Genomic DNA, 13,957 nt, shown 5'->3' with positions numbered 1-13,957 from the left:
TGCATAAGCTCTGATTTAATCAGAATAATGGTGCTGATGTGAATACAATAGACTTCATTAATCACCCAGCTGTTTGTAGTGATTCAACTAGCTCCACCACAGTCTTGCTAAGGGGGGTGGGGAAAGAAAAGAGTGAATAAGAATACAGTTTTTTTCCTTAGCCAGAGTTATATATTTAGTAATGTGTGTCAATTTTTTGTGATAGATTGGCATACAGGTAGATTTTTGGATGGTCGGTGGGAAGAGAGTCATGTATATGAATTGGTATGTGACATGCCCTCCAAAATAATTCCTTATGCTGTCCTTTCTTCTAACAAGCAGGAAGTTGTGAATATAATAGCATAGATAACCAAACTCCATCCAAGACCACATAAAGTAACCTGTGCAGGATTCTAGTCACATCCTAATAGTGGATAGGCCTGAAGAAAATGGAGGATGGAATCACTGTTCTTTCTATTCCTAGAAACAGTTATCTTTGCCAGAGGATTTTTGAAATTAAGCTGAAAATTGTATACAAGCCTGGGATCATTTATTTATTTATTTATTTATTTATTTATTTATTTATTTATTTATTTATTTATTTATTTCGATTTAAAGTCTGCTTAATAGATTAATTGATTATTTTGTTGTTGTTATTAGAGGTCCATTAGAGTGCTAATAAGTTACAACCATCTGTAACAACATAATCTGCAGGGATGTTCACAGCCATCTGTACTTGTGTTTTAACAGGACTGTTGCATCTATCAATCAACCATTATTTATAAATCCAATAGATTACCTGGAGATGTGTATATCAGTATATGTTAAAATTAAAAAATATGAATGATAAATCATTGGCTGTAAAAACGTTTAGATTTTAACCCATCTATAATTTGGTGAATTATTAAAAAACAGAGCAGATCTGTGATTAGAAATTGGATCAGATAGAGATTTAGACACATGTTAGTGGCTTTTAGTAGAAGCAGACTCACTTATTTTCCTTTCCCTGGATGAATTTTAGTATGGGAAGAGAGAGACTCAAATTCAGATGAAAACATCTTTTGCTACCATTAATGGAAACCTCTGAAACTATAGTCTCTTAAGCAATTGTTTCAACTAAAGTTTAGCTTTGTTAGTGGATTAAATACACCTGGAACCTAATAATATTTTTCAATTTTGATATTACTGAATAGAGATAAGGAAAAACCAATCTTCAAGAGTTTTACAACCCATATGGATTTTGAAATTAAGCTGAAAATTGTATACAAGCCTGGGGTCATGGGCTGTATACTATCATCTAAATATAAACTTAAACTTTGTGAAATAGTTCTTTGGATCTTAGATAAATGATCATTCTTGGGTTATTTTTCACAGCATCTGTTCAATTTTATCACAAGACAACTCATGCAATATCATTCCCAAGGTGATAGCAAAATTCAAAACTCTTGAGATAAAATGTTTAAGGAAAATAATTAATTAGAGATGCAATAAATACAAATATTTGTGGGGAATGGAATGGTCATTTATTTAAAGTCTGCTTAATAGATTAATTGATTATTTTGTTGTTGTTATTAGAGGTCCATTAGAGTGCTAATAAGTTACAACCATCTGTAACAACATAATCTGCAGGGATGTTCACAGCCATCTGTACTTGTGTTTTAACAGGACTGTTGCATCTATCAATCAACCATTATTTATAAATCCAATAGATTACCTGGAGATGTGTATATCAATATATGTTAAAATTAAAAAATATGAATGATAAATCATTGGCTGTAAAAACGTTTAGATTTTAACCCATCTATAATTTGATGAATTATTAAAAAACAGAGCAGATCTGTGATTAGAAATTGGATCAGATAGAGATTTAGACACATGTTAGTGGCTTTTAGTAGAAGCAGACTCACTTATTTTCCTTTCCCTGGATGAATTTTAGTATGGGAAGAGAGACTCTCAAATTCAGATGAAAACATCTTTTGCTACCATTAATGGAAACCTCTGAAACTATAGTCTCTGAAGCAATTGTTTCAACTAAAGTTTAGCTTTGTTAGTGGATTAAATACACCTGGAACCTAATAATATTTGTCAATTTTGATATTACTGAATAGAGATAAGGAAAAACGAAGCTTCAAGAGTTTTACAACCCATATGGATTTTGAAATTAAGCTGAAAATTGTATACAAGCCTGGGGTCATGGGCTGTATACTATCATCTAAATATAAACTTAAACTTTGTGAAATAGTTCTTTGGATCTTAGATAAATGATCATTCTTGGGTTATTTTTCACAGCATCTGTTCAAAACAACACAGTGCTTATCAACAACTGCCATTAATATTCACATTCTTCTTCTTGATGGTAAAAATTTCTTCGCTTAATGCTGTGAATATTGGCACAAAAGGCAGCAATAGGAACCTTTTCCAAGACCTTTGGGACTAGAAAAATTGGGAGGCATTTCTATAAATCTGGGGGTATTAGAATGGCATGTGAACATTATTTGGCTTGTGTAATTCACTCATGTTTCATCGTCAGGCACAGAGCAGCTTGTGTAAATCATTACTGTAAATTTACACTTTGCCTTAATCTTATTTGACTATTATTAAACATTTCATTTTAATGAGGCTGGCACCTCCCCACACCCCTCACTTCCAAATATACTTAGAACATTAGCTGCGCAGGATTGGTGTTACATGGGAGCAACGAGTTGCTCCCACTATTACCAGCGCAGCTGCATTCTGGACTAGCTGCAGCCTCCGGGTGCACTTCAAGGGCAGCCCATGTAGAGCATTGCAATAGTCCAGGCGGGAAGTGACAAGGGCATGAGTGACCGTGCATAAGGCATCCCGGTCAAGGAAGGGGCGCAACTGGCGCACCAAGCGTACTTGGTGGAAGGCCCTCTTGGAGACGGCCGCCAAATGATCATCAAACGACAGCCGCCCATCCAAGAGGACACCCAAGTTGCGCACCCTCTCCGTTGGGGCCAATAACTACTTCACAGCCAGCTGCGGCTGCAGCTGACTGTACCGGGGTGCCGGCATCCACAGCCACTCCGTCTTGGAGGGATTGAGCTTGAGTCTGTTTCTCCCCATCCAGACCCGTACGGCTTCCAGACACCGGGACAGCACTTCGACAGCTTCGTTGGGGTGGTCCGGGGTGGAAAAGTACAGCTGAGTATCATCAGCATACAGATGATAACTCACCCCGAAACCACTGATGACCTCACCCAGCGGCTTCATGTAGATGTTGAACAGGAGGGGCGAGAGAATCGACCCCTGAGGCACCCCACAAGTAAGGCGCCTCGCTACCTCTGCCCCCTGTCAACACCATCTGCGACCGGTCGAGAGATAGGAGGAGAACCACCGATAAACGGTGCCTCCCTCCCAACCCCTCCAACCGGTGCAGCAAGATACCATGGTCGATGGTATCAAAAGCCGCTGAGAGATCTAATAGGACCAGGGCAGAGGAACAACCCCTGTCCCTGGCCTCAGAGGTCATCCACCGACCAAAGCTGTCTCCGTACTGTGACCGGACCGGAAGCGGACTGGAGCAGGTCTAGATAGACTGCTTCATCCAGGTACCGGGAAGCTGACCTGCAACCACTCTCTACAACCTTCGCCACAAAGCGAAGGTTGGAGACTGGACGATAATTTCCCAAAATAGCTGGGTCCAGGAAGGCTTCTTGAGGAGGGTCTCACCACCGCCTCTTTCAAGGCAGTGGGGAAAACCCTTCCAACAATGAAGCATTTATAATTCCTCGAGCCAGCCTCGTGTCACTTCCTGAGTAGCCAGCACCAGCCAGGAAGGACACGGGTCCAGTAAACATGTGGTCGCATGTAGCCTCCCCAGTAACTGGACTTTGCTTTTTTCCTTGAAGATGTTTCGCTTCTCATCCCAAAAACTTCTTCAAGGAAAGTTGCCTTTAAAAAACAAAACAAAAACCCTATCTTTGAGACAACCTTGACCTGAATGACTGAGAATATCCATAGACAAAACACCCATAAATATTTTAATAGTTAAAAGGGAGCTCAGGCTGGACTTCAAAGATAATTTACTCACATTTTAAATAGTCTTCCCAAAACACTCAACTAGTGTTTTAAAAATACATTTTAAGTCTGCCACATACTAAAATTCTTGCTTTGAACCAATTATTGAAACAAGTTACAGTATTATTGATGATAATTCTAAGATATTAAGATTTCAGTTTCCAATCAGCTGTGTCAGTGAAGAAAAAAGTATATAATTTCTATTTCATTGGTCCTAATTTTTATTAGTTTTCCTCCAAATTACATACTTTCTACTTTATCTCTTGAAAAATGGTCCTTTCCCTTTGCATTGTAGACTTACCACTGTACAAGTGAAAATTAACTGGTATTGTAAGTGGTTAATATCTCTGATACGGTTATCTCTTCTGTTACTTTATATTTTTATTTTTAACACACTTTTTCTATAGTACTCTTTAAAACCAATTAAACATTCTGTAAAAGTCTATTTTTGTCACTAATTTCTCTATTGTTCTTCAGGTGGGTTTTTTTTTAATTAATGTGTGGGTTTGCCTGGTAAATTGTTTTCAAATATTTCTGCAAACTATTTTAAGTGCCATCTTACAGATGAAAAACTTCATGCCATTATTATGTGTCTGGCTTTAAGAGTAGCATTATTGACAACTGCATCTTTTTATTATAACCTTTTAGAATAGAATAGAATTTTTTATTGGCCAAGTGTGATTGGACACACAAGGAATTTGTCTTGGTGCATATGCTCTCAGTGTACATAAAAGAAAAGATACGTTCATCAAGGTACAACATTTACAACACAATTGATGATCAATATAGCAATATAAATCATAAGGATTGCCAGCAACAAGTTATAGTCATACAGTCATAAGTGGAAAGAGATTGGTGATTATTAGAAATTATTTAACTATGCATCAAGGTTGACAATGTTAAAGTTACTGAAGGCATGGACTTGAAGAGTGTTTTGATTTCTGAGAAAAACGTCTAGCAGATACACAGGGTATAACTTTTGAAACTTGCTCAGGTTGGATTCTTTCCCTTCCATGGCTCTTCATATGTAAATGGGCATGATTGAGTGGTTGGAATTATTCAACAGAGAGGGGGCCAGCAAGAGCTTCATTCTCTCCATGTGAGTGCTCTGAGAAAAGATAATGAAGCCCTTTGTACCCCCTTGAAAGATCTGCTTTTCAGCTGGAATTGGCTGAGCAGCTGGCACCTTAGCAACCAGGCCTAGCAGAAAAGAATTAGAGCAGTCTTCCAAAGTGCTAGGCAGACAATGTGGTCACAATTGGAGATGTTAAGCTTTATAGATAAGCAAGACCACAGTTTTCTGAAGAGGATAGATGTTGGGATTTTATAAAATCTGTTTTAGACAAATGAAACCATTTCTGATGGCAGCTACTAGTGCCCTTAAAATATTTATCAACTTGTACGACTGAAATGGAGCCTGGGAGTTTGCAACAGCAGGAATTGAATTTATTCTCCTATAAAAGTTGGAGAATCCTTTGTTGATTTCAGGCATTTTGTTTTGCTTTTTGCTTTTAAGCTTTCAGCAGCATTTAGAGCCATAGTCATTTGAAGAAACTGACTAAAAATATTTCAGTGGGAATAAGATGTGTGTCCTCACCCATGTGATTTGCTGTTTGCATAAGCTCTGATTTAATCAGAATAATGGTGCTGATGTGAATACAATAGACTTCATTAATCACCCAGCTGTTTGTAGTGATTCAACTAGCTCCACCACAGTCTTGTTAAGGGGGGTGGGGAAAGAAAAGAGTGAATAAGAATACAGTTTTTTTCCTTAGCCAGAGTTATATATTTAGTAATGTGTGTCAATTTTTTGTGATAGATTGGCACACAGGTAGATTTTTGGATGGTCGGTGGGAAGAGAGTCATGTATATGAATTGGTATGTGATATGCCCTCCAAAATAATTCCTTATGCTGTCCTTTCTTCTAACAAGCAGGAAGTTGTGAATATAATAGCATAGATAACCAAACTCCATCCAAGACCACATAAAGTAACCTGTGCAGGATTCTAGTCACATCCTAATAGTGGATAGGCCTGAAGAAAATGGAGGATGGAATCACTGTTCTTTCTATTCCTAGAACCAGTTATCTTTGCCAGAGGATTTTTGAAATTAAGCTGAAAATTGTATACAAGCCTGGGGTCATGGGCTGTATACTATCATCTAAATATAAACTTAAACTTTGTGAAATAGTTCTTTGGATCTTAGATAAATGATCATTCTTGGGTTATTTTTCACAGCATCTGTTCAAAACAACACAGTGCTTATCAACAACTGCCATTAATATTCACATTCTTCTTCTTGATGGTAAAAATTTCTTCACTTAATGCTGTGAATATTGGCACAAAAGGCAGCAATAGGAACCTTTTCCAAGACCTTTGGGACTAGAAAAATTGGGAAGCATTTCTATAAATCTGGGGGTATTAGAATGGCATGTGAACATTATTTGGCTTGTGTAATTCACTCATGTTTCATCGTCAGGCACAGAGCAGCTTGTGTAAATCATTACTGTAAATTTACACTTTGCCTTAATCTTATTTGACTATTATTAAACATTTCATTTTAATGAGGCTGGCACCCCCCACACCCCTCACTTCCAAATATACTTAGAACATTAGTCTTAAGTTGTGGCCTTAGATCAGGTTCTAAAATTTGGGAATTCAGAGCAATATTGAATTAGATGTGTTTAGCTGCCATATCTTTTTAGTGAAATCATTAATAAGATTTATGATAGATAATTTTTACCGAATATGGCAGCTGCTTTTGTACATTTCTGTGCTGCAGCCCAAAGTTGGAATAATTTCCTTTAAAAAAAATGGGCTTTAGATTCATAGTTAATGTATTCTAAATAACACTGTAGACAAAATGTGTATCATTTTCAGGAACTGGTGAGTGGCATGATGGATGATTCTATGATATATTTAGTTCTTGACAGATACAGAAGTTCAGAATTAGTGTGGTACAAGGGGAAAAAAATGAGGTAATTACTCCAAAGGCTGTAATTTTAGACAGAACTAGTTTGCTTTTTTAAAAAGACATTTGGTATTTATACAATGAATAGGGTAAATGAATTTTTGTTGGAAAATTAATATTAAAGAATATTAAAAAAATCTTAAAAGTTCCATGTTGTATATGCTACAGTGGTTTCGTGTGATCCTTTTTACATTCTCAAAATAAGTAGTAAATATAATCAACTTCATGAAGTCAAAACATGCTTGTAATTACAGAGTTTAAATGACAGATTCCTGTAAATCAGTAAGATACTTTTGTTGGCTGCTTCTTTCGCTTATAATAAGGCTACTTTTAATTACTGTGCAGCTTCTCTTATAATATGTAAAGCTACCTACAATTAGTCATCCTACAGAAAATCTGCACTATACTATTCACTAGCACTATGACTATCATTATTTGAAATCTTAAAGTATTTAATCACAGAAATGACTAAAAACAGACTTGGTCAGCATAACAGCATAATCTCTTGTTGATGAAGCTGCATCCATTACGATGGATGCAGCTCTAGGAAACTGCCTCTACCTATTGGGAAGGGAGGGAGAGTTTGTTGCATGGCCAGTCCATTTGCATTTCCTTTGCATAGCCTAGAAATAGAAATGAGCATTGCAGCAAATGGGATAAAATGAACCACATTTGCACTGATAGAAAAAAATAAAATAAAAAAAACCTCCTTGTTTTCCAAGATAATCAGGAACCAATATTTTTTTGATTGCTGTAGCGCTGTAAGAGAGCAACAGATATCTCCAGCAGCAGGTATTGAGTTTTCCCTGTGTATAGACTAAATGTCTGTAGAGTCATCCAGGTCATCGTTGTCCCAAAGGTGCTTTTTCAGGAGGCGACTGAACTCTGTATAGATTGTTTTATTTTGATTAAAGTAATACTCTTAAAGTAAGCCTCTGGTGGCTCAGCAGACTAAGTCTGTCTGTTATTAACACAGCTGCTTGCAATTACTGCAAGTTCAAGTCCCACCAGGCCCAAGGTTGACCCAGCCTTCCATCCTTTATAAGGTAGGTAAAATGAGGGCCCAGATTGTTGGGGGCAATAAAAGTTGACTTTGTATATAATATACAAATGGATGAAGACTATTGCTTAACACTGTAAGCCGCCCTGAGTCTTCGGAGAAGGGCGGGATATAAATTCAAATTTAAAAAAAAATACTTAATATGCAATGGAAAATTAACTTGTCTCTCGTGCTAAATTAACAGTAAAAGGGCAATATCTGTAGTCTTTGACTTACAACCACAATTGAGCCCAACATTTATGTTGTTAAGTGGGACATTTGTTAAGCGATTTTTGCCTTATTTTATGACCTTTCTTGCCATAGTTGTTAAGTGAATCACTGTAGTTGATAAGCTAGTAACCTGGCTGTTAAGCGAATCTGTTTGTCAGAAGGTTGCAAAAGGGGATCATATGACCTTGGGGCACACCAACAGTCATAAGTATGAAGATTCTGAATTTTGATCTTGACATGATCATGGGAATGCTGCAAAGGTTGTAATTGTGAAAAACAGTCATAAGTCACTTTTTTCAGTGCTGTTGTAGCTTTTAACGGTCACTAAATGAACTGTTGTAAGTCAAAGACTACCTGCACTTGAAGTTAAATGTATCTCAATAAATTAAATTGAAAGTAATATTTTCTCCTGCTGTTCATTTTAGTTCTATTATAACTTTGTCCCTTTAATTGAATATATTCTCTTCTTATCCCAATGTTAATTTCATTTACACAGATATTTTATAGATCACTTGTGGGAATATTCGCTAAATCGGAAGGATATTCTGTGTGAGACAGCAGTATAAAGAATACTTATACACACAGACGCTCAAATAAAATACAGAAATGCATGTAAAATGCACAAGGTAAATTGTATTTGAAGTGTCTCCAATGTTTTTCATACGATGGACATAATCTTACTTTTAATATCTGACTAATTAGTGTTCTAATTACACTATCTTCTAAGATTTGGAACCTGGAGATACTGAACTGCAAGACTCAGCTCAGATATGAATAGTGAAGGATATTGGGTCTTTTAGTTTGGTAATAACATCTGATGATCATAGATTTCTGACCCCTGCTTTTTCATGCATTATTGGCAATACCTCTGTGTTTCTATAAATTGTGTACAATAAGAAGTAAGGGGAAATATTTTAAGCAGATAACATGGTATAATAGTTGGGGATTAAAAATCCAAATCAGAAATGAATGCTTTGATCTTCAAAGCATCGATCTAATTTGAAATGTTTATCTGTTAAACATTTTTATTTAATTACTGGATCGGTATCATAAACTGTGTTCTGGGCCAAACAGTTTCCATCACTCTAAAATAAAGATAAAGAAGAGAGGGGAAACCCATTTTTTTTTTATTTTGTGCATATCACAAAATCTCTTTATAGTCAGGCTGAAAGCTGAAAATGTTCACAAAGCAAAAGAAATCCAAAAATAACCACATGCCTTACAAGGCCTTAAATAGTCATAGGCTTGTTAGCTGCAAAGGAAATTGCGTGGGAGTAACTGAGCATGATGTGTTTTCTGAAGGAGAGAGGTCTTTAATTTGTAACTTTAAAATATATTAACTGCTAAATGATTTTAATGGGAAGAATTGCCTTTATTATGCATAAGGAGGAGCCGCGCTTATCTAGTAATAATGAAAAACCACCGATTAAACCTTGCTTTATATTCTAGTGGTACAAAGATCTATTTATGCTCTTTGTGCTTTTGATATAGCAGCTCAAAAATGCTGTGTTTTGTAGTAGTTTATTAAACAGTATCTTTATGCCATAGAACAAAAATTTGCTCTCTGGTGCCTTACTATGCATAGGTTATTCCAAGTATTTCATGGATATCAAATTAGGTTATATGATCCTAATAGGGAGCAGGAGTGGAAAGGGGAAGGTTTACATAAACGCAGTTCATCTATGATAGTTAAAATAAATTGCATGACCCATTAACACTAGTTCCATCTGACTTCAGGGGAAAAATACTGCTTGATTTTACAATGAGAAATCCTAAATTTTGTTATGTGCCAGAACATCAGCAGAACAAATTAACTAAGTTATCTACTATCTGTTCTTACTAGCCTCTTGCCGGTAAAGCAGTAACATCTCAGATAATGCTGGTTTTACAAGACTTCAATGCAGCTGTTAGATATCAGTCAGAAAGTAGATTTCCTATATGTAGAGCAGATGGCTTAAGAAATTATCAATATTAAATGTTTATGGTAAAAACTCATAACATACATAACATGATCAAGACATTAGGATAGTAAAATTTCTTGAAACATTCATCATTTTCAAATACCTCCTATATAAACTTTTTATAAGAAATACAAGAAGTTAAAACACGTTTATATTCACATACTCAGTTTCCCACTTTTATCTTTTGAAAATATGGACTACAGGATGTTTTCAAGCTCTCTCGCATGATAACCATAGACAATATTTTATGTGTGCATTTACATGTAATTAATTTTATTATAAAACATATTAAAGCAACTACCTAAATAGGAGAGGAAACAGCAAAATTGTGGTAAGGATACCCATTAGTATATCAGTCACAAAGAGATTTTCAAGCCCAATCAAAACTTCTTAGGGAAGAGTTGATTGCTTCATATATTTTTTAGCAGTGCAACATGTGTTGACAGCATTGCAAAGGAAACAAGTATAGATAATGATTTCATCTCAAGAGACCATTAAATTGTTGTATAAGAATACCCCTCCAAATGCAAGAACCTGCATATTTTTCTGTGAGAAAATAAAACCTCAACCAGTTTACAAATTTAATTACGGAAAGAGAAACGTGTGTACCAAATGGGTCATCTGAATTAAAGATTTCAAATGATTTAAACATCAGACAGCCTTATCTCAGGAATTCCCTAGCTTCTTTGAGCAACAGTCTCTACCATCCTCAAGCCTACAGTTGCTAATGATGCTAAAAATACCATATTTCAAAACTGTTAAGTTGTAGACAGACTGCCACTTTTATTTTTGTTAAATAATAGATGTATCCAATTACCCCTAGCCCTAACAGTTACAACAGTGATGAAACGGTACCTTTGCGACCATATCTCACATTTAGGACCTTCTCAGGCCTGTGAAGCAAAGGAAAGATGAAGTAAACTCATAAGGTTTCACTTAGTGACTGCTTAATTTAACCAAGTTTTTTTGTCTTAATTGTTGTTGCTCAATGGTTGCTCTTGTTATAGGTACTCCTTGGTAATTGGAACTGGAATTTATGTCTCTAAGCAATGTTATATAGTGCAATTTCACATGACTGCATTGCTCAGCAATACAATTCTAGCACTCTCTTCTGCTGTGGTTTGCAGTTTGTTAAACGAGACCTAGATGGCTTGCAAGCAGGCTGGCAGGCAGGTAAGAGGCTGCTGCCAGGCAGGAAAGCGTTAAGAGTAGCTACTCCTGGGTGGGGGAGGGTGTTTAGGTTGCCCTTGAGAAACAAGTGCAATGGGGCTGGGGGGGTGGGTGGCTACTTCCAGATGGGGGAGAGTACAAGCAACTTAGCGGAGTGACTTGCAACCTTCCCTGCTGATTTCCCATTGATTTTGCTTGTGGGAAGCTAGCAGGGAAGGTCACAGAAGGTGAATGCTGGAGTCATAAGTGTGAGTCATAGAAGCAGGGGCTGAAAGGAACCTTGTAGGTCTTCTAGTCCAACCATTTGCCCAAAGCAGGAGTCTTTATACCATTCTGGACAAATTGATGTCCAGTTTTTTCTTGAAAACCTCTAGCAGCGGAGCACCCACGATACCAGAAGGCAAGCCATTGACTGATCATTCTCACTGTCAGGAAATTCCTGTCAGAAAACTTGGCAGAACAAGGTACAATATTATTCTGATTATTCCTGGGAGTTTTCTGCATTCACCCTTCCATAGTGGGTCCAAAGTGTATGTATGTTTAAGGACAACAATACATAAATAAAAGATAAAGTTCTAATATAGCTTTGTTTTTCTTTTAGCATGATCATGTGACCAAAACTACTATAGATTAGCATGTATGAACCTGGCAATTACAAGTACAACAAACCAAACATCTTGATTTAATGTTTTAAGTGAAGTGTGATACTTTTAAATTTCTTGCATTGTGAAATTAGGTTGCCCTATTGGCTTCATTTTTATAGGAAACTAAATAATGTTATCAGACATTTGTCTTTGGTTTTCTTTACCAAAGAAGACTTTTATTTGTGAACTAGATCATGCTTGCATCATATTTCACATATCAGAAAAATATTGGGAGAATGGAATAGCACCTGTCATTGTGAATAGCTTTATCTGGATGCCAGTCAGATGGAATGCTAGGTATCATTTCTCATTTCAGAAATAGATACTGCAACTCACCAACACCTATCTTGATTATGTTATCACTGCAATATGTTATGTTTTGACATATAGCTTCTGTATTACTATAGCTTGGAAAAAAGAGAAGGTAGAAGATAACCTTAAGATAGGTATCCCTTAGATTTGAAAATTCTGGGGGATACTATATATTTACTACAGATAGATAGATGATGGATGGATGGATGGATGGATGGATGGATGGATGGATGGATAAATGATAGGTAGGTAGGGTAGGGTAGGTAGGTAGGTAGGTAGGTAGGTAGATAGAAAATGTATTCCCATTCTTAATATATGGTATTAATATTCCAGATTCTTAGCCACTTTCAGTCAAAATATGTTAGGGGAAAGGGGGGCCCAAGAGAATGAAGAGATACTTTTTCAAAATGAAAAAAAAAGTGAATTATCAGTAAATATAGGATTTATTTTTTTAAGCAAAAACCACACTAACATTCAGAATGTATATAGGATTTGTTTTGATTGCATAATCCACAATTCCATATTGTAGAATCCATAATTCTACAAAACAGTACTGGGGGTTTAATGGTAATTATTTTCATTTCTATAATTTTAGGCTATCTACCGTAACCCTCAACAACTTTGGGCAGCTTACACTTAAATATATTTTAAAAAATGGAAATGACAAAAAGAAATAACGAATGCCCTGAAACAGCATATAGTGTAAGCAACCCACATATACAACCCAGCCCAAAGCCTTCATTCAAAAGGGACTCCTATTCACCTTCCCAAAAAACCTAGGAGAACAACTAGGTCTTTACTAGGTTCCTGAATATCATCACGATGGTTGTAAACTTTCCTAATTTAAATCTCAAGAGATTGTAAATTGGCCACACACAACAGTTTAAGGGACTTAAACTCATACATTCGGATACTGTGCAGTTTTCTGTAATATATTTTGACCATTTCATAAAAGAATATGGGAGAATATGCCAAACAGCAAAATAAAAGCAGTAGAATGCCTCATTAACTTTTGGGGAAAAAATCTAGGTTAGAGATTAACTACCCCTTCAGTCTCACAAAAGTATGGATGGAATCTTGTGTGTTTGAATTTTTCCACTATAGGAGCTTATCACCTTTTAAGGTAGCAGTTCAAAAATAGTCTATATTTTGAAAACTCCCTTTCTTTCAGCAGTAGGTTAGCAGTGGACAATTTATGTTCATCTGATAGTATGTCAGCAAGAACACAACCAGGTTGCTTAAACACATTTATTTAGCCGGTCGGTGACATAAACAAATACTACAGAGACAGAGGATATTCTAACAGAAACCTAAGGTAATTGCAATAATAAATAAGGTTGCTGTTAAAGAATCAGGAGGACTATTACTGTGCCATTTTATGATATGCAGAAAATGTTCACATGGAATATTTAATATGGCCTTTTTGGCGTTCTTTGAGAACTATGGAAGAGGAGGGAAGGCAAGATAAAGTGCATGCTCTGAATCTCTGCATATTTGAGATTTATTCCTTATGGATCTTACTATAGAAAAAGCAATTTTATATTCAGTTCCATATAGCATATAGCTTTGTAGATTATGGAATGTTTGGCAATTAATGACGGGTTTTGGGA

At 36.2% G+C, this 13,957-nt stretch overlaps 1 protein-coding gene across 2 annotated transcripts in view; it reads left to right on the top strand.

Moving 5' to 3' along the window:
* Positions 1-13,957, top strand: part of CDC42SE2 (CDC42 small effector 2) — a 69,330-nt gene that overhangs the window by 28,986 nt on the left and 26,387 nt on the right. The window contains exon 1 of one of the 2 annotated variants that reach the window (XM_058170515.1): positions 8,788-8,886. The exons of the other annotated variant lie outside the window; for it this stretch is intronic. The gene's annotated coding sequence lies outside the window, so the exon portion shown is untranslated. Of the gene's footprint in view, positions 1-8,787; positions 8,887-13,957 lie in introns of those variants that run through there. 2 annotated transcript variants of the gene reach the window in all.

The sequence above is a fragment of the Ahaetulla prasina genome, chromosome 2 (assembly GCF_028640845.1).
Source record: "Ahaetulla prasina isolate Xishuangbanna chromosome 2, ASM2864084v1, whole genome shotgun sequence".
Taxonomy (NCBI): Eukaryota; Metazoa; Chordata; class Lepidosauria; order Squamata; family Colubridae; genus Ahaetulla; species Ahaetulla prasina.
This window is presented reverse-complemented; position numbering and strand designations above follow the sequence as displayed.